Here is a 24122-nt window from a genome sequence, read left to right on the forward strand (position 1 = left end):
AATTTTGCACGAGGTAAGGGTTTAGGTCGAAGAAGATGCCTACAATTTTGGATGATGATCCGATATTATTTAGCGGGTGATATGGACCATTACTTTTGTATGAAAAATATACAAATTTTATTTTTGGTCCATATTTTTATTCCTAGATGGCATATACCGGCAAAGTAGCCTACATATGAAAAAATAAATACTGATATTTCCCCTGATGCAAATTGCAGTAATGTGTCTGATAGATAATGGGCCTTCTGCCTAATATATAATGGGGTTTGTTTAGAGAACCACAATTTCCTCTCATACTACAAATTGTTTCAATCATGACAGAGAAATTTTCAGTTCAGTTGTTCAATTGAACTTTTATACAAATATTGCAGCATGGGGTTGCTTCGCCACCTATTTTATACCCTCAGCCTTTAGGTTAATACAAAATATATAAAATACGACCAAAGATGTGCCCATCGAAAAAATGGTTTTAGACCCCAAGTATGTTTGGACGAAATTCGTTTCAAATAGTTTGGAGTCCATTTAGCCCTGTCCGTTCATCGGTCTCTATTACTGTCTAGCTGGCTGGTGCGCACGACATCTCCCGAACATATCAACGGATTCAAACCAAATTTTGCGCTTCGTAATTTTTTGCCCAAACTTAGTTTAAATTCGAATATGGGCTATATTGGTTCACTCATTCGGGCACCTGCCCCACAAAAGTTCAAGCGCGAAATCGATTTGGTCCAAACTTTCCATATATTATTATTCCTTCCAGATGTAGGTCGGGTAAGACTATATCGGTCACACCTTCGAGTACCTCCCACACAAAGTTTGGATAAGTGAAATTTAAGAGTCCTATCGAATCGTTTTGATTTTTTCAGCAGATTGTCCTTGCGAACTTTCTTACGATGGTACAATTGCAATGGCAAGTCCTTACCTCCAGAAATTATGCCGAAAAGGTCCACGATACTGTCTAGCTGGCTGGTGCGCATGATAACTCCCGAACGGATCTACCGATTCGAATCAAATTTTGCACTTCGTAATTTTTTGCCCAAACTTAGTTTAATGTCTAATATGGGCTATATCGGTTCACTCCTTCGGGCACCTCCCCCACAAAAGTTCAAGCGCGAAATCGATTTGGTCCAAACTTTCCATATATTATTATTCTTTCCAGATATAGATCGGGTAAGACTATATAGGTCCACACCTTCGAGTACCTCCCACACAAAGTTTGGATAAGTGAAATTTAAGAGTCCTATCGAATCGTTATGATTTTTTCAGCAGATTGTCCTTGCGGCCCTCCTTAAGATGGTACAGTTGCAATGGCAAGTCCTTACCTCCAAAAATTATGGCCGAAAAGGTCCAAGATACCCTGAAAACAAACAAGAAAACTAACTAAAATGGCAAATCCGCAAGATAACTCTCAGGCGGATTTTCTGATTGGTCCAAAGTTAGCACATCCGATTATTTCATCCAGTAATGTATCAGGTTAGAATACGGACTATATCGGTCCCGTCCTTCGAGTACCTCCTACACAAAATTTGGGAAAAGTGCAGTTTGAGGACCAGCCTCGGATCTATTTGAATTTTTTGAAGAAGCTTCTCTCCACGGTACCTATTGCAACGGCACAATTTTTCCGGAGTAAGTCCGTACTTCCTGAGACAATTTTCAAAAATCAGAAGTTAGCTTACTAAAATTGATTTGGTATAGCCTTACATCCGATACCTACAAAATACAAAATATATACATTATTGTGTTTGTTTCTCTTTAGATCAGATGCTGAGGGTATATTACCGTTAGCGGAGCTGACTTATACTATTTTACTTGGTGTGTGATAGAATATGAATAATTTTGGTATTTATAAATTTGTTAGTATGCAAATAATTTGAATTTCTATTCATTATTAGTTATTTCTATCGGTATAAAATATGTATATAATCACAACTATTTTCGAAATGGCCTGAAAATCACAAAACTGCGTGCATTACCAAGCATATGTGAGGACGATAGATCTTCAATAAACCCACAATCAATGCGAATTTTCCAATTTTGGCATATTGTTTAAAAATGTATAATTTATATAATTGTTCCTCAAATATCCCAGTAGGGACAAGGGAGGCTTATCTTATACCAATGGATTCATGTTATGTCATTGATATATGACGTATTTTTCATCGCCGAATCCGAAATTCATTATTTTCATGGCTGAAATACTTAGGAAATATCGACAGCATAACAGAGGGGTATTATGCCACCGTTGAAAATTTGATGTGGCCAGGCGTGGGAATCATACCCGGACATTCAGCGTGCAAAGTGGTTGTACATAGCTAATTCCTAGAAGTTGTGGTGTAGGGTATCACATGGTCGGCCCAGTACGACTATAGCCTTTGATTACTTGTTTTATTTAAGTACTGTTCGTACACCTTTTGTCCGAATTTCAAAAAAAGACCTCGCATCTCTACACTTCAACAGCTGCCTACATTTTAAATTCCAGTCACTGCTTTATTAGAACGGTATGGGTATTTTGGAAATGTTATCCACATTTTTTATCTCCATTTTCCAACCGAATTTTGGAATTTGTGATATCAAAATGTAGAAAACCTTTATTCAAAATATGTTACCCTATACAACAAATTTTTGTTGAAACAATACGTTTGACTTTTTGATTTCAGTACATTATTTAGAAACCGAATTCGTGCTAACATGAAAACAATAGTACACTATTCTGTACAATTTTTAAAATTCAGGACCTTTGCTCAAATTTTTCATGTTTAGCTCTACTTGTTCATCCAATGCCAATGGTATTACACATAGAAACCTTTCATAAATTTAAAGACAGATTTTAATAAATATTCTAATCCAATCTCAACAGTTATTCTCATAACAAATTGCATTTATCGATTCACACAATACCAGTGCTTCTATATTTAATATTATTTCATACTTCTAGTACACTTATTGTACAACCACCTCTAACAATGAATCTGACAAACAAATAATAAATCGGAATTCCACTTTTATTCCTGTTATACTAATACCGAATTTCACAACAATTTCATCTCTACCCCTTTACATAATAACAATTTGAACCAAATTCTGTGCCATTTAGTAATTTTTGTACACTTATTGTACGTATATCCACAACCAAATCCATATCTCAACCATACACATCATCAGCGGCTATAATACCAAATTTCCGAATTCCATCTCTATTCATAATACCATTAATACTTTTCGTATGAAAGCACGAATTTCAACAACAGTAATTCCGAATATCATTATTCTAACACTATCCGTTCACCCAAATCTAAAATGTACCAAATTTAGTACCATTCAGTACTTTTCGTAACAATAAGTACGAACTTCCAAAACTAGCTCAGTCCTACACTCCAACAATAATCTAAATTCCAAATTTCAGGATTCCAGCTTTATCCGTTTAACCAAATCCAAATTGAACCAAAGTTAGTACCATTTATTACTTTCCGTAACCATAAGTACGAATTTCGAAAACCACCTCAAACCTACATTCCAGCAGCAATCTTAATTTCAAATATCAGGATTCCAGCGCTATCCGTTCAACCAACTCCACACAGTACCAAATTTAGTACTTTTTGTACCCATAAGTACGAATTTAAAAAAACTTCCTCAATCCTACACTCCAACAGTAACCTTAACTCACAAATCTAAATTGAACACAATTTAGTACCACTTAGTACTTTCGTACCCATAAGTACGAATTTTCAAAATTACCTCAATCCTGCACTCCATAAGTAATCTTAATTATAAATTTCAGGATTTCAGCTCTATCTGTTCACCCAAATCTAATTGTACCAAATTTAGTACCATTTAGTACTTTCCGTACCCACAACTACGAATTTCCATAACTACCTCAATCCTACGATCCATAAATAACCTTAAATCAAAAACTGTATCCGTTCATCCAAATCTAAATTGTACCAAATTTAGTACCATTTAGTACTTTGTGTTCCCATAGGTCCGAATTTCCAAACCTAACTCTATCCAACACTCCAACAGTAATCTTAATTTCGAATTTCAGAATTTCAAATGTATCCGATCACCCAAGTCCAAATTGTACCAAATTTGGTACCATTTAGTACTTTTCGTACCCATAACCAAAAATTTCCAAAACTACCTCAATCCTACACTCCAACAGTAATCTTTATTCTAACTTTCAGAATTCCTGCTATATCCGTTCACCCAAATCCAAATTGTACAAAATTTAGTACCACTCAGTACTTTTTGTACCCACAAGTACGAATTTAGTACTTTTCGTTTCCATAAGTACAAATTTCAAAAAGTATCCTAATCCCACACTCCAATAGTAATCTTAATTCCAAATTTCACTATTCCAGCTCTAAGGGATCACTTAAATTTATATTGTACCAAATTTGGTACCATTTAGTACTTTTCGTACCCAAAAGTCATAATTTACAAATCACTTCTATCCCACACTCCGACAGTAATCCTAATTCTAAATTTCAGGATTCCAGCTCCATCCGTTCCCCCAAATCCAAATTGTACTTTATTTGGTACTATTTAGTATCTTTCGTACCCATATGTTAGAATTTTGAAAACTACCTCCATATCTCAAAACTACGCTCCAACAGTAATAGTAATTCCAAATTTCAGAATTCCCACTTTATAGGTTCTCCCAAATTCGTATTATACCAAATTTAGTACCATTTAGTACTATTCGTACACATGAGTACTTACTTACTTAGTTGGCCCATTACAGAACATTTGTTCCATAGACCGAACTAAGAAAAGATCTCCATTCCTCTCTGTTTTTCGCTTGACTTTTTGGAATACCGCGCCTTTTCATTTCATTATCCACTTGTATGCTCCATCGAAGCTTAGGCCTGCCGATTCTGCGTGCACCGTCATGTGGCATGTATTCATAAGCCTTTTTAGCGGGTTCATTATCGCTCATTCAAATGTAGGTACCAACTTCCAAAGTTGGTCCGAGCTCTATGGACGCTTTGCGCGTCGGCACCATCAATTTGGTCTTTTCGCCGTTTACCGTCAGACCCACTTTCGCAGATTCTGCTTCGATCTTCATAAAGGTATCAGTTACTTCGTTTACTGATCGTCCCATGATGTCTATGTCATCAGCATAGGCAAGTAACATGTGGCTATTGGTGTAAATTGTGCCATTTCTTTTGACATTTGCATCTCGTATTACCTTTTCCAGCAAAATGTTGAATAGGTCACACGAAAGGCTGTCTCCTTGTCTGAAACCTCTTTTGGTACAAAATTCTTCGGAGAGGTTATTTCCAATTTTAACTGAGGACCTAGTATCAGTTAAAGTCATCTTACAAAGACGGATGAGCTTTGCGGGGATACCAAATTCAGACATTGCATGGAATACCTTTGATCGGAGGGGACTGTCGAATGCTGCTTTATAATCGACAAAAAGGTGAAATGTGTCGATCTGCATCTCTTGGGTCTTCTCTAGGATTTGCCGCAGGGTAAATATCTGGTCAATGGTGGACTTGCCAGGTCTAAAGCCACATTGGTATGGTCCAATTATTTCGTTGACCATTGGCTTTAGTCGTTCGCACAATATCCCTGACACTATCTTATAGGCAATAGGGAGAAGACTTATGCCCCTATAGTTGGAGCATACAGTCTTATCTCCTTTCTTGTGGACGGGACATAGGATGCTCAGGTTCCAATCGTCGGGTACCCGTTCTTCCTGCCAGATGGTGCTAACTAGCTGATGCATACACCTTATCAGCGCTTCGCCTCCGGTTTTAAACAGCTCGGCTGGTAAGCCATCGGCTCCTGCTGCTTTATTATTCTTCAGCCGGTTGATTGCTGTTTTTACTACCTCATCTTGGCCGGGTGGTATACATTCTATACCATTTTCGGGGATTGGATCTGCGGTATCATCGTCTTCACCACTATTGGATACCAGCAGATTGGAGAAATGTTCTTTCCATATCCTGAGCACGCTATCTGTATCTGTTACCAGATTACTTTGCTGGTCTCTACAGGAGAATGTGCCTGTACCAAAGCCATCTGTTTGATGTTTCACTCTTTGGTAGAATTTTCGGACTTCATTCTGGCTCCTATACATCTCGATTTTTTCACACTCCCGCTTTTCCATTTCTCTCTTTTTCTTGCGGAAATGACGTATCTCTTCTCTCCTTTTCTCCCGATATCTCTCTCGTGCGCTACGCGTTGCTACTGATTGTAAAGTAGCTCTATATGCCGCATTTTTCGCTTCGGTAGCGACACGACACTCCTGGTCATACCATGAATTCCTTTGTGGAGGTCTCTGGAATCCAAGTATGGATTTTGGCGGCTGTTTGCATGGAGTGGTCAATATTTTGCCATTGTGTTGTTATGTTATCGGGACAAGGAGTGCTCGCGTTAAGCAATTGGGCTAGTTGAGTGGAATATGCTGTGGCTATCTGTTGTGTTTGCAGCCTATCGATGTCCAACTTCCGCGTTGTGTCTGTTCGTGCTTTATTTGCAACGTTTAGACGGGTACGTACCTTTGCTGCAACAAGGTAGTGGTCCGAATCAATGTTTGCGCCTCGGAACGATCGTACATCCAACACGCTGGATGAATGTCTTCCATCTATTACAACATGATCAATTTGATTACTTGTTCTTTGATCTGGAGACAGCCAGGTGCCCTTATGAATATCGAGATGATTAAATCTGGTACTGCTAACTGCCATGTTTTTTGCAGCTGCAAAGTCTATCAGTCTCATACCATTGTCAGATGTTTCACTGTGGAGACTGAATTTCCCGACTGTTGGGCCAAAGATATTCTCCTTTCCAATTTTGGCATTAAAATCGCCTAGAATGATTTTAATGTCATGTGCAGGGCAACTGTCATATGTTTCTTCTAAGCGCTCGTAAAATATATCTTTGGTATGTTCGTCCTTTTCTTCAGTGGGAGCATGAGCGCAAATAAAGCTGATGTTGAAGAATTTAGTTTTTATTCGAATTGCAACAAGTCTTTCATTCACTGGAGTGAAGCTGGATACCAGATGTTTTAGTCTCCGACTAACTACAAATTCGCAACCAAACTCATGCTTTACGTCATGGCGGCTATAATACAGTGCGTCACCTTTAGGTGTTGTCGTGACGCCTTTCCCAATCCATCGTATTTCCTGTATGACAGTAATATCGGCCTTGTTATTTTCAAGTACGTCTGCCAATGCGAAGACTGCACCTTCTCTATAAAGAGTGCGAACATTCCAGGTGCAGATTCGCAGATCATGGTCCTTAAAACGTTTGAGGGGTTTGTCAACTTTAGAGGGGTTTGTTTTTCTTTTCTTTCGTTTTTTCATAGTAGACTGTTTTTTCTAGGGGAGGGTTACTAACCCGACGCCCAAACCCAAGTTTTTAACGTTTTTATGGGTGAACGCGCGGAACATGTTAGCGCACTACCTTTAACGGGTGTTAAAGGTAGTTCCCCAGGTGACACCACGGGGAGGTCAGTGTCCACTTGAGATGAAAGAGGAACCAAGATAAATCCTGGGCTTTGCCATGTTAAAACCGGTCAGGACCGTTGCTTCGTATCTTCCATCCCCTACGTACACTAGGGTTATGACTTTTTGACATTTTTTCTCAAAAATGATTTCCTGTAGCAGGGATGAATGAACTTTTGCCTAATAATCACTACGCTATCCTTTATTTCATTGAAATATAAAAAAAGTTCACGCACAAATCGATTTTAAAAATATAGTTTTTTGAAAAAATGTATGAAATGAAAAAAAATTTTTTTTTTCAAAAATTATTTTTTGTTGCACGAATGAATAAATATAAGCCTACTAATAACTATCATAACGTTTATTTCATTCAAATATTGAAAAAGGTCATGCACAAACCACTTTGAAAAATTTTTAAATTTTTTATTTTTTGTTAAAAAATTATATTTTTAAATAACAGCGTTTACAACATTTTTACGATTCTCAGAATTGAAGAAAATTCGTGAGAAAGAAATGTTATGTCAGTTTAATTATCTCATGTGACTCTAAAGTTTATTTTCAATTGTATATCTGCTTACAGTGACTTCAAAAAATTGTCCATAATTTTGATAAATTCAAATTTTAAAATCATTTTGTGCGTGAAGTTTTTTCACCGAATCACCTTATAATAATGATTTTATGCAATCTTATGGCAAAACTCATCACGCTATGATACAGGGATATGAGGTTGTAAAAAAGTCATAACCCTAACGTACACATTTTCAAAACCATCTCCTTATATCAACTCATCTTCTAAACCTTGATTTTCATTCCAAATTTCAAGATTTTAGCTCTATACGTTCACGTAATACCAAATGGTTTTAAATTTAGTAACTTTTAGTACTTTTCGTACACTTACAGTTCGAATTTCCAAAAACCCTTTGGTACACCTTTCTAACTCTCCATCAGTGAACCTCATTCAAAACAAATTTGTACCAATCTTAGTACCATTTAATAATTTTCGTATACATAAGTACGAATTTCCAAAACTACCTCCAAACACTGCAACTACACCTATCCTACACTCTAACAGGGTTTCAGCTTTTATTCGTTAACCCAAATCAAAATTGTACCAAATGTAATGCCATTTGGTACACTTTGTAACCATAACTATGGATTTCTAAAACTACTTCAACACTCCAACAGTATTCATTATTCCAAATCCCATGGTTTCCAGCTCTATTCGTTTACGGAAATACCATTTAGTACTTTTTGTACCCATAAATACGAATTTCCATAACTACCTCAGTTCTACACTCCAACAGTAATAGTAATTCCAAATCTCAGGATTCCTGCTCTGTTCGTTCACTCAAATCCAAATTGTACCCCCAATTTAGTACCATTTAGCACTTTTCGTACCCATATGTACAAGTCCCAAAACTGTTTCCATATTTCGAACCGACACTCCAACAGTAATCTTATGTCCAAATTTCAGGATTCCAACTCTACCGATTAGCCCAAATCCTAATTGTACCAAATTTAGTACCATTTAGTACTTTTCATGCACATAAGTCCTCCTCCTTGTATTAACTCCTCAACCTTGATTTTCATTCCAAATGTCAAGCTTTTAGCTCTATCAGTTGAAATAATACCAAATGTTACCAAATTTAGTACCATTTAGTACTTTTGTACATATAAGTACGAATTTTCAAAAATACATCCATATCTCAATCCTACACTCCAACAGTAATCTTAAATCCAAATTTCAGGACTTTCGTAAATGTAAACCTAGCATAAGTATCATCTTGCAGCCATTTCGGTGTTATAATGAGGCTGAAACCTTCAAAATACCGAAAATCGGGTTGTATCGTTCTATTGAGGCTATATCAAAACGTGGACCGATATAGCCCATTTGCAATACCAAACATCCTAGGAGTAATAGAAACTTCTATTACAAAATTACAAAGCTCTATCTTAAAAACTGCGAGCTGTATCTTGATTTCAACAGGCAAACGGACGGACAGACGATCATGGTTATACCGACTTAGAATTTTACCCTGATCACGAACTTGTACACTTTATAGGGTCTCCGATGAATATTTCGATGTGTTACAAACGGAATAACAAATTTAACAAGTAAAAAATATCAGTCTGCTTTGCTGACAGAGTTATACCCTCAGCCTGTGTGAATTGAAACGTCCATCTATTGACAATATCAAATCTAACAAGTAACAAGTAAAAAGTCTTTAAGTTCGGCCGGGCCGAATTTTTTATACCCTCCACCATAAAATAGTCTTAATTAAAATGAAATAATTATAGTCCTTTCACAAATTTAGGTGTAACAACTTTTCGACAATGCACATTGGGCCCAATGACAGGTTTTTGAGGCAACAAGTCACTGGAAGCAGCTAGAGCTACCAAATTTCGTTCCAATGTTTTTAATGGGCATAAAAGTACTTCTGCAAAATTTGGTAAGAATCGGTTCAGATATAGATATAGTTTTCATGTATATGTTTCATCCGATTTAATCCGATTTTATTTTTAAGCCCCACAAAGGTCACAATTTGCATCCGATCGCCTTAAAATTTGATATGGTAAATCCTGTTCAGGTTAGAATCAGGTCCTGAAAATTTGGCTCTGATCGGTTCAGATATATATCTACATATATATAGAAACCTTTTCAGGTATACCATGATGTTCGAAATATAAATCTTCTGAAATGGCTGGACCGAATTTGATAAAATTTTGTTTGTAGATTCATAAGGTCTGAGAATAGATCGTAAGGTACTTTTTATACCGAAAAATGGAGGGGGTGGGGGACCTCCCCCACAACAAGTTTTAGCCAAACGCGAAATCTCAGAGATTATTAGACGCATTGGTATACAAAACAATAGTAATTGTGACCTCTATCATTAATTTATGTTTTGGAAGTAGAAAACCGCGATCGCGTCCGTTATTTGAAAACTTTATAATTACAGGTTAAGATCTTGAAATTTAGTAGGTGTTTGTAGTACCAGTTATTAAATTTAAAGATCTAGAATATTGAAGATTTCAATGCTTGGTGTAACTCGGATAAGATTACTATAAAATTTGGCGACTTGTGTCATATTGAGCATCGTCCAGTCCCAACCCAGTCTAATAAATTAAAATATCCACATTTTTAAGTGTCACGCTATCTGTAAGTAATTTTCTATAAGTATTCGGATCCATACGGACATGAAATTTTTTTACACATATAGTACTCACTATTACCTTCTATCAGATATATATAGTTTCGACAATACGTCGCAATACCGCGAGTTTTATTCCAAAAGCTATTTAAACTACAATACGAACTACACAAAAAATACACCACAAGTCTACTTCAAATATTCCTTACCAAATCTAACTTCTTTTATTTCTTAATCAGAATATTAATTTATATACCTTTACACGTTTTATCCATTAAAAAAACTGTTTATTAAATCAGCGGTTTTTAATTGCCGAGCGAAACAAATTTGTTCTTCATTGGATAAATTTTTATAAAATTTTACAAAGCAACATGCAATATCTTTGACAGCTCGGTATGTGACCACGAAGCGTTGCCAGGTTGAAATGATTTTGTTTCTAAGTGGCTCAAAGTGTTAAGAATCTAATCCCGTTACTAATTTATACAAATATATGACTTCAAAACTAGACTTTTTGCCTCAGAAACCTGCCATTGGGCCCAATGTGCAATGGATAGACTCCTACTGCCTCCCACTATTGCTTAAATTACACTCTGTACACACATGTTGGGGCAGAGATAATTCCTTTTGGAGATGAATGCCCGCCGTGAGTCGAACTTCCGCGTTATGGCGTGATGAAGTTTTTGCAAGAGACCCTGTAAGCCATCATGCATTAGCATTATATCTTTGTTTGTTGTTTTTGTAGAGCACTTAAGCAACAGTGAACAAAGATATAACGCTAAATCCTGATGGCCCACAGGGACTCTAACAAAAATTTCATCACGCCATAACGCGGAAGTTCGACTCACTGCGCATCTGTCCTTCGGGGTTCATAATATACTCAACAAGGCCTTTCATCCCCAAGAGGAATTTTCCGTGCCCCAGACTTTCACCTCCATTTTGTTGCACAGTGTTATCTAATCTAATCTAAAAAAATGTGTTCAGCTAGGTGAAAGGTACCACGTACGGGGCTATATCAAAGAGTCAACCGATCTTTAAATTTTTTGGCGGAAAAGTTTTATAGCTGCAAGGAACTTCAAGAGTCAAATTGAGGGTAGTTTCATCAAAACAATGTAGACCCTCAAAAATGGACCCATGTTGACGAATTATAGTGAAGAAATTTCGTGACCACTGAAAATTCCGGAAAATCGGAAGGTACAGTTATATGGGGGATATACCAAAACATGGACCTATATTGACGATTAATTTTGAATGGACAAAATTGTAGATAAAATTCTCAAAATACCGATCATTAAAGCTAAAATTCTCAAAATACCGAAAATCGGGAGATGCCGTTATATTGGGGCTATACCGAAACATGGACCTATGTTGACGATGTTTGGTGGAGATGTTTCATGACCACTGAGAACCTCAAATGGCAAATTACAGCTAGTTCGATTAAAAATTGTAGCTAAAATTCCCAAAATACCGAAAATCGGGAGATGCCGTTATATTGGGGCTATACCAAAACATGGACCTATGTTGACGATGTTTGGTGGAGATGTTTCATGACCACTGAGAACCTCAAATGGCAAATTACAGCTAGTTCGATTAAAAATTGTAGCTAAAATTCTCAAAATACCGAAAATCGGGAGATGCCGTTATATTGGGGCTATACCAAAACATGGACCTATGTTGACGATGTTTGGTGGAGATGTTTCATGACCACTGAGAACCTCAAATGGAAAATTACAGCTAGTTCGATTAAAAATTGTAGCTAAAATTCTCAAAATACCGAAAATCGGGAGGTACGGTTATAAGGGAGCCATACCAAAACATGGACCTATGTTGACGATGTTTGGTGAAGATGTTTCATGACCACTGAGAACCTCAAATGTCAAAGTGCATATAGTTCGGTTACAAATTGTGGCTATAATTCTCAAAATACCGAAAATCGGGAGGTACCGTTATATGGGGGCTATACCAAAACATGGACCTATGTTGACGATGTTTGGTGGAGATATTTCATGACCACTGAGAACCTCAAATGGCAAATTACAGCTAGTTCGGTTAAAAATTGTAGCTAAAATTCTCAAAATACCTAAAATCGGGAGGTACCGATATATGGGGGCTATACCAAAACATGGACCTATGTTGACGATGTTTGGTGGAGATGTTTCATGACCACTGAGAACCTCAAATGTTAAATTGCAGGTAGTTCGGTTAAAAATTGTGGCTAAAATTCTCAAAATACCGAAAATCGGGAGTTACCGTTATATGGGGACTATACCAAAACATGGACCTATGCCCATATCCTTTGGGATATAAGTTTGTTGATCACTAGGAACCCTAAGTGCCAAATTATAGCTAATTCGGTCTGCAAATGTGGCGAATAACGTCAAAATACCTCAAATCCGGAGGTACCGTTATATGGGGGCTATACCAAAGAGTGGACCGATATAGCCCATCTTCGAACTTGACCTGCCTATGGAAAAAAGACCCTCGGGTGCAAAATTTCAGCACTCTATCTCAATTATTGCGGACGCTAGAGTGATTACAACAGACGGACAGACGGAGTTACAGACGGACATGGCTAGATCGTCTTAGAATTTTATCCTGATCAACAATATATATACTTTATAGGGTCGCAAATGATTAGTTCGATGTGTTACATACGGAATGACAAACTTAATATACCCTCCATACTATCAGTATCAGTGTTGCGGAGGATGTACTTGAACTTAGAAGTTTTGGGCCAAGATGTCAGGAAGCATGGACTTGCCCACGAAACACATAAAATCGCTTTAACAGCACCACAAAGAATACCATCGGTAAAATTTTCCAAAAGTTTTTCGAACAGATCCTAACCTGCGCTTAAACAAAATTTTTGAACTTTTCTGAGGGATCTAACCTAAGCAGAAAACCGATTTCTGAAGTAAAACTACATTTGGACAAAATATTAAAAGATCCAAGGTTTGGACGGTTGCTCCGTTAACCAGATATAGCGCGTACTTTTTAGGGCAATTTTTTAATTTTTGGGGTGGGGAAGGTACCGGAATGTGCGCACCGACAGTGCCAATCTTCAAACTTAAACTTAGTTTATACTAAATATTACGTAGCCCAACTTTTGCACGGAATCGGCAGATCCGTTCGAGAGTTATCATACAGTTCCATAGGGATTTTTACATCTTTCGGTCTTTCTTCACAAGAAGTATGGATTTGCCCCTGAAAAAAAACTTGCACGATTTCATTGGGGCAGCGAATACAAGTTGTTACAACAAAGACAAAAGCGATTCGAAAGCAGGCCTTAAACTGCATTTTTTTTTTCAAAATTTTGTGTGGAATGTACCTGAAGGAGTTGACATATGTAGTTCATATTCAAGCCCGTAGAAATATTACGATGTTCAATGTATGGACCAAATCCGATACTGCCTTTAGGAGTTATCGTGGGCATAAATGTTTCGAATATTGTCGAACTTTTGTGGGAGAGGCCGATATGGCTCACCTTCGGACTTAAAATAAGTTCATACAAAATATTACGATGACCTAATTTTAGACCGAATCGGCAGATCCGTCCGAGAGTCATGATGCGCTCCAACCACTACACATTGTGCAATAGGGGATTTTTACAACTTTTTGGCTATTTCCTCAGGAAGTATGGACTTGCGCCTGATAAAACTTGTACCTTCGTAATGGGGGCAGCGAATACAAGTTGCTACAACAAAAATCAAAACGATCCGAGAGCAGGTCATAAACTGAGCTTTTCCGAAATTTTGTGTGGAAGGTACCCGAAGGAATGGACCGTTAGAGTCCATATTGGAACCTCATCTATGCATAGTAGAAATCTCACGATGTGCAAAGTATGAACCAAATCGGTTGATCCATTCAACAGTAATCGTGCGCACAAATTTTCCGAACATTTTCGAACTTTTGTGGTGGAGGTACCTGAATGGCTCATCTTTGAACTTAAATTAAGTTTGGACAAAATATTACGAAAGCCAAATTTTGGACTAAATCGGCTCATCTGTTCGAAAGTTATCGTGCGCACTAGCCAACCAGACAGACGGACAGACGGGCGGACATTGCTAAATCTACTCCAAATTGTCTGAAACGGATTTCGTCCAAACATAAACCGTTCTAAAACCGTTATTTCGATGAGGCACATTTTGCCCGTATGGATGAGTATTTACCCTCGTTGGCATAAATGCAGACGGTATACTTATGCCCTACATCTTATTGTATGGTATATGGATGTAAAAATGAAGATGTCAAACCGACCAAATTTTTATCACACAAAATTTGAGGTCTATGGCTTTGCTAACGACATTGAAGGTATGGTTCCTTACTAGCACCAAAAAACGCACGTACAAATCTTTAAATATTTACAAGCCCTTACATGAAGGTGTTTCGGTATTGCCATGATTTTTATGTTGTTGCCAACCAGAATGCAATGTAAAAAAACGGAAACGGAAATTCAATGGAATAACTAGGATTTTTTATTTATTTTGCTTCCTTCTTCATGTTTTACGATGTGCAATATATCGCAGATATTGTAAGGGTGTGTGTGTGTGTAAATGTGTATATTTAAGACGACTTTTCAATAAAAACCTAATATTAAATTTCACTCAAAACCCCTTATTGAATTTGTCAAATAATATAAGGCAATCTTTGGTTTCGGCTGTCAAAGTTGATTTTTGGTTAACTGGGTGTTTTATGATGAAAAATTTCATTAAGTTGAACATTTTGTATAATGTGGTGTTTCAGTTTCACATTAAAGTAAATGCTGATAACATTTGAAGAGCATTAATTATAAGTTATATGAAAAATTTAGGGTAATATTAGGAACGGACGAGAATCTTAAAATGCAGTTAAATGGAAAATATTGTTTTAGAAAAAAAGTTATGTATAATAGTCGGTCAGTCCTGCTTAATAGAAGTTTTCTCATTTCAAAGCTTTCCAAAAAAAAAAAAAAAAACTGATATCTCACATCTCTGATATCTCACATCAACCTAATCATATCGTGAATGAGAGCAGTACAGCAATATATACCACTCATTTGGCCAGATTCTAATTTCCGTTTACAATTTGAATGCTTCTCTAACTATAGCTGTAAAAAGAAACCTAAACAAAAGTCACACACAATTATCCAATGTTCGACATTTAACTTTGTTACATAGTTTTTTGCTCACATGGCGTTTGGCCAAATACACTTTTTATTTGTCGGCCACACCAAAAACGGCGACCAAGAGGCAGACTAACTTTACAACCCAAAACTAATACAAACCTATGTCATCATTTCTTTCCATCTTTCATCGAAGAATAAGATAAAAAAATAACTACCTTCAGCCTTTAGGATAGAAATATAGAAATCATAGGGGACCCGGCGAACTTCGTCTCGCAGTCTGTTAGACGTCGTATTACTGAAGTCGATGGCTTTGTTGTTGAGTTCAATTGCAAATATTTCTTTGTTTTGAACTATTTAGGACGATCTTTGACGCAGATGCACATTAGACAATTGTACTTTCGATAATTGTTAGTTTGTCGAAGAAAGTGGCTATTGAGGGGCAAAGTGTTTCTATTTTCCTCGAATCTCTGTCCCATAAACTCACAATCGGGCAACTGTATATAACCGGATTTAACAAACCCACTGGGTTTCAAATGTCAATTCCTTTGCGTATACGTCAAATAAATCCTCATTCAGAAGGTTAACCCTGCAAAAGGCTATAATATAAACATGGCCTAAGATATTTTTATTAAGCAAATAACATATTTGGCGACGCACAGTTGAAACAAAGTAGTATCATAACGCCCCCATTCGTTTTATAATCGATGGTTTTCTTCTTATCAGTACCTCCTACTTCTTGCTTTTGATACCCTCAGCCTTTAGGCTAAATGTGCCTCATCGAAATAATAGTTTTAGACCCCAAGGTTGTTGGACGAAGTTCTTTCAGACAATTTGGAGTCGATTTAGCCCTGTCCGCCCGTCTGCCCGTCTGTCTGGCTGGTGTGCACAATAAATCTCGAACGGATCAACCGAACCGAACTTCGTAAAACCTTGCCAAAACATAGTTTAAGTTCGAAGTTGATCCATATTGGTCCATTCTTTCGGGTACCTCCCCACAAAAGGGCGCAATCGATTTGGTCCAAACTTTGCAAATCGTATTACTCCTTCCGGATATAGATCGGGTTTGAATATGGACTATATCAATCCACTACTTCGTGTACCTACCACACACCATAAATGAAGTTTAGGAGCTTCTCTCAGATAGTTTTGAAATTTTTTTCAGCAGTCCATACTTCCTGAGATACTGGCCTAAAAACTCGAAGAAACCCTGACGGCATCATCTAAAACGCCAAATCCTGAAGATAACTCTCGCAGGGAGTTTCTGATTGGTCCAAACTTGGCGCATCGTATTATTTCACCCAGTCCAGTCGGTCCAGTCCTTCGGGTACCTCCCACACAAAAGTTGGGAAAATTGGACTTTGAGGACTCGTCTTGGATCTATTTGATTTTTGTTTGCAGAAGGTTGTTTTCAAGATTCCTATTATAACGGTACAATTTTTTCCGGAGTAAGTCCACGACACCCAGCCGCCACATTCTTAAACTGCTAGTATGAAGGATAACTCTCACTTTTTTCAAAAAAAAATTTCCAAACTTGGTTTAAACTCGCTGTTTAAACTTGTGTTAGCTTTTTTTTGTTTTTGGTCATAGGCTGAGGGTGCAGCTTACTGATATTTCTTACTTGTTTCTTTCCAATTTTGAATATCATACTTTTTCGATATACATACATATCAAGCTTTTTGTAGAAAATTAACTTATGTTGAAACTGAGGTATGGGGTATTGTAACTCGCGATCAGTTTTACTATACCATAACTTTTGACCGCATTTCGGTAAAATAAACTGTTTTAGCCCGATTCACCGAGGGGTTTCTTAAAATAATAATTTGAGCGGAAGCTGTGGTCGTACTAATGTAAAAAAATCGGAAAAAATCGTTGAATTAAACGAGTTTTATTATGTTATTTTCCAATTAGTGGTTTTACAACACAATGTAGAGCATAATGCTCAAAGGAGAAGTTAAAGAGTACACTTCAGAGTTGAAGTTTCTAATGTATGATTTTTTAATATATCCACTGTATCTATCTCAAACGGATGTTGACATTTTGAAACCTGAAAAATGGGGTTTTTTGAATTTTTGCTCTAATCGGGACGCGCAGCTGGATTTCCCTAAATGCTTATTATTTGATTGTAGTACTCGCGATTTCGCATTTTTTAATGTATAACATGAGGGTGTAGCCCTCACAGGATCACAGTAATCTGCGCCCAAACACGAAATTTTTGTGCGTAAATTTTTCTCAAAAACCTATTGTTTTGGTTTAAAATTTACAAAAGTCATTCGATTTCCGTGGAAACCCGCGTAAATTTAGTTTTTTTACGTTCTGAATCTAACAAGCCGCGACGCGTAAAAATCCACCCACTAGATCGGCGGATATGATACCCCTCAAATTTCGAAAATCTGCAAAAAATTATTTTGAAAATATCGCATATTAAAACGCGTTTTGGATGTGTCAGTTCTACTTAAATAAATAGATCGATACGCGTGTTTAAACTGCGCGAAAACATATATTTAAAAACTCTCGTAAATCCAGAGATATAATACATTTTTTCTGAAAATTGAGTGCGATGCTACATCCACGGTTCTTGATGGATCGCATTGAAACGGCATAGAATGATATATTTTTTTAAGGTGATTACTGAAATCGGATGCGCATAAAATGTAAATGAACATCGCGGAAATGATGACCATTTTACAGTATTTTGCACCCTAATATGCAGCAGATGCTACATCGTGGCCGCCAAATAGAATTTGACAAACTGTACATCAAATAAGAGGGATTGATTCGCTGTGTTGGAAAATCGGATGCGCATCATGTCATTTTCATAATTACGCGGTTTATATGCGTCTCAAATGTTGTAATATTCAATATAACATTATTTTAACGTTATTCCACAATTGGAATTCCTTGTGATTTAATATAAGGTTCTAACAATATTATCCAATAGGAAAACTATAAGCGAAAAATGTGTTACAACGGAATATCATCATTATTGCGTGAAATTTTCACGAAAATGCCGAAGAACTCAAACATTTTTTTCTCCTACTTTTCCTATAAAACATAAAAAACTAAAATTAGAATAATATGATTTTAATTTTTTCGTAATATTTTCTTCGTATTTTTGCAAATAACATGAATACTATAGCTCCAACCTTCACAACTTAGGTTTCATTTTATTCCTCAAAATGTCTGGATGCTGTTATAATTTTTTTATATATTTTTCGTAACTATGAGCGCTATTGTTTCAAAAATATGTTTGTAAATACGTGAAATTATTTAACAAATTTGATTTTTCGCGAATCCATTGAGACTTCGCGATTATTTTTTGCATCATCGCAAAGGTTACGAATTCAGTTAACGATAATAGGATATAACAGCTAACTATATTAACCCGCGATTTTTTTAGAATTTTTTCTAATTATCATAATTAAAACGGTCATATCTTTTGCGCGCAACGATCAAAGTTAGTAACGAAAACAGATTTGGAATGCTGATTTTTTTCTTAATCTATGTACCAAAAATCATTGATGTAGTATCAACAAATTTTTTTGATTTTTTTGAAATGGAAAAGACAATTTTATACATTTTTCCTGATATACACTTTCATACGGGCAAAATGTGCCTCATCGAAATAATGGTTTTAGACCCCAAGTATGTTTGGACCAAATGTGTTTCAGACAATTTGGAGTCGATTGAGCAATGTCCGTCGGTCTGTCTGTTTGTATTTTTTTATTAATTTAATTAATCGAGCTCTATGACCTAAGGAGATTACATTGAAAAATTGATATCTAGCGAAGTCCAACACACACATCAACCGCTATGCGAGATCGTTTTGTTAGCTGGTTAGGCTAACATCCTCAGGCATATTAGATGTTGTTGTTGCTAGACAATTTTCGCCATTTATGAATGTAATATTGAAAAATTGATTTCTGGATAAGAAGGGGGACAAATGAGTCGTCTTTGGAAATAAAAAAGCTTCAATTTGAAATACACAAATGCAAATTTGCAATCTTGGATGGCGAAAATTGTCTAGCCAAATGGCGAAAATTGTCTAGCAACAAAAACATCTAATATGCCTGAGGTTATTTATTTTAGTTTACACAATAATGTGAGTCAAACACATTCATCAACGGTATATTCTATAGAAGTTCACACTTAAAAGGAAAAGCAAAACTCCTTTATCAATGACTACTATACATAGTTTCATTGCATAAAAATAACTGGTTTGCCATTTTGCTCCGGTTTTTTTTATAACGAATTTTCTCTATTACGTAGTAATTCGTCGGTTCCCAACTGCTACAATATAAAGAAGTTCGACTGTATATAAAGAAACTATGTATATCCAAATCTGAACAGATTCTCACCAAAAACCCGTTTTTCATCATGCGACTTGAACGTTGCGAACGAACATGCATAAATCGACTCAGAATGTGATTTTATGTATATTCCTAGAAGGAACTATGGGACTATCTCCTTTCCTTATGCATTTTACATACAAATGCCCAAAGGCATAAAAACCCTTTACCACAGTATAAAGTCTGCTTTTGTAAGGTGGTTTTGTCATTGGCTGGATAAGTCAGTCGCGCCCAGGGTCGCCATAAGAAGCCAATAAATCTTAAGAAATATACAGACTAGTTAAGATAGGCTTGGTAATTGGATGTTTTGTGTGAGATAAGCGGCTGATGGAACCACCGGAGACTTGCAATATCGATGACCTGAAGATAGGATGTGGGCGATTCGTAGATGAATGTTTTAGTCATCGATTATAGGCGATTTCTAGTTGTTCGGGACTCATTGTTCGTGTTGTAATTGTAATCGATAACTTAATGTTTTGACATTCATTAATGCTAATGCTGCGAGCTGGCCTCTAAGACATGCTATTTCTACGGATTGAGTCGCCTGCTTGTTGGCCTTGGACTGTGAATGAGAGAGTATAGCAAATGAAAAACAAATCGCGCCCGCAGTATACAGATGGGCGACCCTGCTCTAGATCTTAAGGACGTGTCAGGTTGGGGGAAGCCTGTCCATTAAATCGTGATAGGGATACAACGGTAAAACAATGCACAGTGGAAAAAGTACCGATTTAGCGCGCCAAAAGTAAAACTCTATGTTTTATTGTATGTTTGTCCATAAATTCGATATGAACAGCTATAGATTGACAATTTTACTTCATTTATTAATATATTTGGTAAATTTGTATTTTTACCGTAGAATGGTACCTATCGATTTTCGGTATTTGGAAGATTTCTACTACATTATCCAATCGAAACGGCTAGGATTTGGTATATAGTCTCCGTGGGGGTTATGCATACACTCCTATAAACATTTTCGGTATAGTACCACGTTTTCATATAGCCCCTATAGACCGGTACCACCGATTTCGGTAATTTTGGAGGTTTTAGCCATATTATCCAACCGATATAGCTGAAAGTTGACATTTAGTCTTCGTTGGTGGTATAAAATATTCCGACGAAGAATTTTCGGCAAAGGTACACGCATTGATATGGCCCCCATAGAAAGGTACCGCACCAATTTCAGCATTTTTACATAAAAAATGATATTAATAAAAATAGTAATAAAACAAGTAAAAAGTCGTTAAGTTCGGCCGGGCCGAACTTTTTATACCCTCCACCATAAAATAGTCTTAATTAAAATGGAATAATTAGGGTCCTTTTACAATTTTAGGTGGAACAACTTTTCGACAATGGTTAGACTCCTACTGCCTCCCACTATTGCTTAAATTGCACTGTGAACACAAATGTTGGGACAGAGATAATTCCTTTTGGAGATGAAAGCCCTTGGTGTGTGTATATTAAAAACCCCGAAGGACAGAGGCGCCGTGATTCGAACTTCCGCGTTATGGCGTGATGAAGTTTTTACAAGAGACCCTGTAAGCCATTATGAATTAGCATTATATCTTTGTTTGTTGTTTTTGTAGAGCACTTAAGCAACAGTGAACAAACATATAACGCTAATTCCTGATGGCCCACAGGGTCTCTAACAAAAATTTCATCACGCCATAACGCGGAAGTTCGACTCACGGCGGATCTGTCCTTGGGGTTCATAATATACACCCCAAGAGGAATTTTCCGTGCCCCAGACTTTCACCTCCATTTTGTTGCACAGTGTTATCTGATCTAATCTAAAAAAATGTGTTCAGCTAGGGGAAAGGTACCACCTACGGGGCTATATCAAAGAGTCAACCTTTCTTTAATTTTTTTGGCGGAAAAGTTTTATAGCTGCAGGGAACTTCAAGAGTCAAATTGAGGGTAGTTTCATCAAAACAATGTAGACCCTCAAAAATGGACCCATGTTGACGAATTTAATGAAGAAATTTCGTGACCAATGAAAATTCCCGAAAATCGGGAGGTACAGTTATATGGGGAGATATACCAAAACATGGACCTATGTTGAAGATGTTTGGTGGAGATATTGCATGACCACTGAGAACTTCAAATGGCAAATTACAGCTAGTTCGGTTAAAAATTGCAGCTAAAATTCTCAAAATACCGAAAATCGGGAGGTACCGTTATATGGGGGCTATACCAAACCATGGACCTATGTTGACGATGATTGGTGGAGATGTTTCATGACCACTGAGAACCTCAAATGGCAAATTACAGCTAGTTCGGTTAAAAATTTTAGCTAAAATTCTCAAAATACCGAAAATCGGGAGGTACCGTTATATGGGGGCTATACCAAAACATGGACCTATGTTGACGATGCTTGGTAGAGATGTTTCATGACCACTGAGAACCTCAAATGGCAAATTACAGCTAGTTCGGTTAAAAATTGTAGCTAAAATTCTCAAAATACCGAAAATCGGGAGGTACCGTTATATGGGGGCTATACCAAAACATGGACCTATGTTGACGATGTTTCGTGGAGATATTTCATGACCACTGAGAACCTCAAATGTCAAATTACAGCTAGCTCGGTTAAAAATTGTAGCTAAAATTCTCAAAATACCGAAAATCGGGAGGTACCGTTATATGGGGGCTATACCAAACCATGGACCTATGTTGACGATGATTGGTGGAGATGTTTCATGACCACTGAGAACCTCAAATGGCAAATTACAGCTAGTTCGGTTAAAAATTTTAGCTAAAATTCTCAAAATACCGAAAATCGGGAGTTACCGTTTTATGGGGGCTATACCAAAACATGGACCTATGTTGACGATGTTTCGTGGAGATATTTCATGACCACTGAGAACCTCAAATGTCAAATTGCAGATAGTTCGGTTAAACATTGTGGCTAAAATTCTCAAAATACCGAAAATCGGGAGGTACCGTTATATGGGGACTATACCAAAACATGGACCTATGCCCATATCCTTTGGGATATAAGCTTGTTGATCACTAGGAACCCTAAATCCCAAATTATAGGTAATTCGGTCTGCAAATGTGGCGAAGAACGTCAAAATACCTCAAATCCGGAGGTACCGTTATATGGGGGCTATACCAAAAAGTGGACCGATATAGCCCATCTTCGAACTTGACCTGCCTATGGAAAAAAGACCCTCGGGTGCAAAATTTCAGCACTCTATCTCAATTATTGCGGACGCTAGAGTGATTACAACAGACGGACAGACAGACGGACAGACGGACATGGCTATATCGATGTAGAATTGCGCGCTGATCAAGAATATATATACTTTATAGGGTCGCAAATGATTAGTTCGATGTGTTACAAACAGAATGACAAACTTAATATACCCTCCATACTATGGTGGAGGGTATAATAAAATGTTGCAGTTTGTTGCAGCTAAAATTTTACAAATTAGTTAAGAACTATGTGTACTAAAAATAAAATAAAAAATCTACGCGCCATCCCGCGACACTCCTAAGTAATAGATTTAACAAAGTGCTCAATTTGGAAAAAAATCGGATGTCACATGTTTTAAGTGTAAAATCCGAGTTGCAATAAATAACATCTTATATTCAACATTTTTTAAATCACCTGTTTCACGAAATGTTAAATTAAATAAAGATTTAAAATTACTTTGTAGGAAGAGTGCATGCGACGATCACAAATTTACTACTAAACTATATTATGAAAACTAGTTCAAAAAATGTCAACTAAAAACGGACCGTTATTCCGCTTAGACTGATGCAAAACAAATTATTTTAAATGCCGTTGCATTCTGTGGACACCTTAGATTAATACTGCAACAATCATTTTTAAATGTGATTTTTTTTTACTTTTGGCGCGCTAGATCGGTATTTTTTTCCACTGGGCAACGGTAGTGAGGAGCACCCTGTTGCAGTCCTCAGGGCGGTATTCTGGCAGGTTTGAATATTTTTCTACTGCGTAGCGCTAACATTGGGTCTGTTCCTCTATGATCTTTGCTACTGGTGACGGAAGATCGGCCTGTACGATTCACATCTCTCAGTTGCGCGAGGAGCTGATGGAATGAACAGCTTTCTG

This window comes from Musca autumnalis, unplaced genomic scaffold (assembly GCF_047663935.1).
Source record: "Musca autumnalis isolate F117 unplaced genomic scaffold, ASM4766393v1 scaffold_3, whole genome shotgun sequence".
Classification (NCBI taxonomy): domain Eukaryota; kingdom Metazoa; phylum Arthropoda; class Insecta; order Diptera; family Muscidae; genus Musca; species Musca autumnalis.